A 5,339-nucleotide genomic window follows, 5' to 3' on the forward strand; every position below is an offset into this window, starting at 1 on the left:
ATTGATAAATCACATGGGGATGGAGCTACCAAAATAAGTATATTCTCAATTTATGGTATATAAGGATTCGAGATATTTCTTTCTCCTCTTTTTCTTTTGTTTTGTTTCGATCTTTTGGGGTGGTTTTTTTAGGGGGCGGGGAGGGGGGATTTTTTTTTCAATTTTATTGTTTAGTCAAAGGTTTTATCTGATTTTTGTCAGTACTTCCGAACGGTCACCAGCTACATATGTACGAAGACCTTATTGTGACGTCAAATCCTCGCCGCCTATATATTAATTATGTTCGAAAAATTCATCTAACTTAATATTACAAACCTGGGCAAGACCTATACTGGCCTAGTACAGTTTGCTTAGAATTTTTTTTATTGAAGAGTACTTAAAACTTGTCATAACTTATAACTAATTTTACAAGCTACATAGAATAAGCAGGAACTACCTAGGAAGGGAGAACATGCAACGGACCAGACCGGGATTCGAACCCTGGACCTTTGAATATATCTAGTATAGTCAGATTCTCCATGCACCAACAGAGCTCTCTGGCCACCGACGATCGAACCCGTCTGACGCTACTCAGTCTGGCAGTGTCACTCTCCTCTTTCCTTCCATAGAAATGTCTTCACACGTTGATGACATCAATAAGGAAGGTATATTGGAAATACATAGACAGTATTGTATAACCACAAGAGGAAGATGACCAGTTTAGTGGACTTAAGATTCTGGACATACATCAAACACAAGAGATCTGATTCAAATGCAATATCACCGTTGAGAAGTAGTGACATGCTTCACGCAAATCCAAGCGACCATTCTGAATAAACAGTTCCAATCAGCTTTCTCACAGAAATTACATCTCAGCGCTGTAGAATTGAAGCGGTGTTGCATGAAAGGTACCTATCCATCAGCCACCCACCTCAATATAACATGTAATGGTGTCAGTAAACTGCTGGAAAAACTCAACCCAAACCAAAACCGCAGGCTCAGATGGTATCAAGCCTCGAGTACTGCAAGAACTATCTGACGTCATAGCTCCGATCTTTACTGTCATATTCCAAAAATCCCTTGATACCGGCATGGCCCCAGCTTATTGGAGAAGTGCCGACGTCAGTCTGGTGTATAAGAAAAGTGACAGATACAAAACAGGGAACTATTGCCCGATCTCGCTCACCTGTATTTGTTGTAAATTAATGGAACATATTGTCATAAGCCACATTATGAAACATACTGATAACATCATGCTGATAGCAACAACATCCTGTATCCGCTCCAACATGGCTTTTGCAGCAGATTATCCTGTGAGTCTCAGCTTCCTGAATTTGTTGACGAATTGTCACCAACAACATGGCAGCAGGTATCCAGATTTCTGTAAAGCCTTTGACAAAGTGAGCCACATTCACCTCATACATAAACTGAATCACTACGGTATTAGAAATAAATTCAACACAAGGATTCATAGCCTTCTCATCAACTGAACGCAAGCAGTCGGATAGTGACCGGGAAAACATCTAGTCATGTTAGTGTGGAGTCTGGAGTGCCATGGGGGTCGGTTTTTGTGCCTTGCCTCTTCTTCCTCTACATGAATGATTTGCTGGAAGGACTCAACGCAACTGTAAGACTATTTGCGGGCGATGCTATACATGTAGTCTATTGTACAATTACTTCGGATGCATGGAAGTATGTAACATGGAATTTCATCCTGGTAATTGCAACGTGCTCATCATCAGCAAACGAACTAACACCATACGTCATCAATACACGCTACATGGACATAAACTGGAATCTTTGTAAAGTGCTTAGGCTGCCTTATAACATCTAACTTGAAGTGGAGCGACCATATAGATACAATCTGTGGTAAAGCTAATAAAACCTTAGGATTCCTATGAGAAAGAGAACACTTCCAACTCATCAGTTTGGGATCTACATTATCATAGAGACATCTACAGACTTGTCATGGTGCACATAAGAGCAGCCCGCTATGTTAGCTACAGGTATGGGAAGAGGTCTAGCGTGGACACATCTAGGACATCGTCATCGACATGCCAGACTCACCACAGCATACAAAATCGTAAACAATGAAATTGTTATTGACAAGAGCGACCGATTTATACAATCATTGCACAAGACAAGGCATTATCACCATCCTGCCTCCAACTTCCATCTACGGGTAGGAATGTTTCCTATCGCAAATTCTCATTCTTCCCACGTACCATCAGGGAATGGAACGCATTACCACCAGGAATCGTGTCTCTCAAAACACTTGAAACCTTCAGGGAGCAGGTGTCCAAACAAAACTTTTGAAATGTGAGTTTCTTTTTAACTTTCATTTAACGTATATTTTTTGGATCTAAAATACATGTGTTCAGGATTTTTACATTCACTAATTTTAAAAGTCGTCTGGATTACATGTATTATATTGCACTATAACATAACTATACTAATTGGTTTTTATGATCACACAGGATATCGTTTTTCGATTTCAGGTAAATTTTCTTCTATTTCGGTAATATTGTTATTTTTGAATTTTCATATTTCTGCGGCCTGAGACAAAGCCCTTTCTTGGTAGGAACGGTTTCTGTATAATCCCGGGGTCTCCAGTACTGACAGATGTCAACACAAAGTATTCACCTAAAGTGGCTCAATTTCCGTCGGTTTTCATTTGTAACATGAAAATTCATGGAAATTGGCTTGCATTAGTTGGATAAACAATTCAACTGATTCTGAATTTTACAACATTTTTGACATATACCGGAGAAATGCAATGTGCGATTCTTTGTTCATACAATAACATTCAAATCCAATCAGAATCTATCCTGACGTGTAGGTAAACCTCTTTTATACCGCGTCAAAGGTGCCATTATTAAAAATATCATCCGGGAGTTAAGCCACTATAAATATGTTGTATATGTATACTAATTTTTGTGATTTTTCATCAGCGCTTCGAATGAACTTTCAAATATACTGGTGAGCTTCCATAAGATCAGTTAGATGTACATCAAGTTGTACGGAAAATGAACTGGTACTCCTTTCCCTGTGTTGTTACCAAGGACATATTGTAATCTTTAGCTCACATGAGCTATAAAGCGTGAAGTGAACCACTCTGATCACTCTTTGTCCGGCGTCAGTCCATATGTGCGTAAACGTTTAACCTTTTCGACTTCTTCTCCAAAACCGTAGAGTTAATATCAACCAAACATATCACAAAGCATGTTTGGGTAAAGAGGATTCAAGTTTGTTCAAATTAATAGCCACAACCATTTTGAAGTAGAGATAACCCAGAATTAGAAAAACATAAAAATCTTTTTAAAATCTTCCTAAGAATCAATGGGCCAGCCAATTTCAATCAAACTTGGCACAAATCATTCTTGGGTAAAGGGGATTCGATTTTGGTAGAAATGAAGGACCATTCTCCCTCCCAAGGGGAGACAATCAAGAAACCGCGAGAATAGGGTGGGATCATTTAAAAATCTTCTAAAGAACCACTAGGCCAGAAAAGTTGAAATTTGTATGCCTGCTTTTTGACATAGCATACGATGGGGCCACAATAGGGGATATAGGTTTTCCATGGAGATATATAGGATAAATCTTTTTAAAAATCTTCTCAAGAACAAGAGGACTATGATTAAACATATTAAAGGGACGGGTTAACGAGGTTTGAACATAGCATTAGAATATAATTCATTTAATGTTGACGGCCAAAATTTTGACCTTCTGAATGCAAGGATAAAAGCAATATATTAGCCTTATATTTGTGTTATGTAAACAAAGACTCGAGTCTTTTTATGTTTACAAACAAACCAGTGATATGTTCCTTTGTAATATAAATCATCTTAATTTTGTACAGTTACAAATTTAGCTTTTAGATAACGCATTTTATCTAGAGAATACTTGAAATGTGATAGATATAATAAACTTAGATCGATATATATTTCTTTTGGAAACTTTGTAAATATTAAGATGCCGCAATTATTGATCACAAAACTAAATGAATAAAAATATCTCTAAAATGAGATTGTGTGATAATATATAACCTTAATTCTTTGTGAAACCTAATTAAACACATTAGACAGTCGATTTTGATTATTAGAATTGAAAACCAAAATTTGAGGGAAAATCGTGAATCGATGCAAGCAACGAGATTAATCTGATGTGGTGTAGATTCAAATTTAGTCCAATTGTGGTCCCCGGGTATCAATGCTATATATGGGAATATATCAATCTATTTAAAATCAGATCCTAGGATACGCTCACAATCGCTATAATAGGATCTGACATCACCCCATTGGGGGTCATGTCCACATGACCTTTTGCTTGGAATATTCATGAGAACTATCAGCCAGTCAGATTGCGCCATACAGACAATGATGGCTATTCAGGCGGTTTCCGGCAATTCGTAAACAAGTTGCAGTAATCGCTTTCCCACGAAGTTTATTGCACGCTATAAAATTGTTGTTCTCACATAAGGAATTTTAAACTTTTGCAATAATGTGTAATCTATTCCGTTCATACAAACAACAAAACGTACGATATCAAATACACCCAAATCAAATTAATTGTGAATTCCAATTTATGTATGAAATGGAATGGGTACGATTTGAATAGTTTTCAAGATGATTTACCTAAATAACGCTAGAAATATAACGCCAGTCGACGTAAACGGTGCATTGTGATGTCGCATTTAGCTGCGATGTGTTTTCTTTCAATCCAAACAATCGCAGCCAATTTCCTTGAATTGTGAACACCGAAGATTTCAAAGCCGACGTGCTGATTAGCTGACATCAAGTTCATCTGAACATGACCCCTAATCGGGTTATGTCAGATCTACTTACGCAGAGTATACGGCGCGGATCTAAGAAGTTTGATTTTAATTAGATTGGGGAGTATATAAGGACATATCTTTGAAAATTTCATACCATGATTTCTTTATCATGGTTTCTAGTGTGGCCCTTTGGGACTAGGTAGGAACCACAATATGTATGAATTTAAAAAAAGCTTTAAAAATCACAGGAGATGCTTACTCCTCCTAGGCACTTGATCCTACCTCTGGTGTGTCTAGGGGGTCCGTATTTGCCCAACTATCTATTTTGTATTGCTTATAGGAGTTCTGAGATTGATCACTGTTCGTTATCTTCACCTTTCAATATCTAAACAACAGTAGAGCCAAGGTGACTCATGTAAATAATGTGGCCCATGAGCCTCTTATTAAATTTACACCCAACCAGAAAATTCGAAAATTACAATATGACACCAAGCTAACTTTCTCAGAAGGCAGTGTTACATTAGTGAAGACTTCAGTGAAATCGCCGACATATACTGAATAATAACAAACATACCACAACAATGAA

The sequence above is a fragment of the Ostrea edulis genome, chromosome 7, assembly GCF_947568905.1.
Source record: "Ostrea edulis chromosome 7, xbOstEdul1.1, whole genome shotgun sequence".
Taxonomy (NCBI): Eukaryota; Metazoa; Mollusca; class Bivalvia; order Ostreida; family Ostreidae; genus Ostrea; species Ostrea edulis.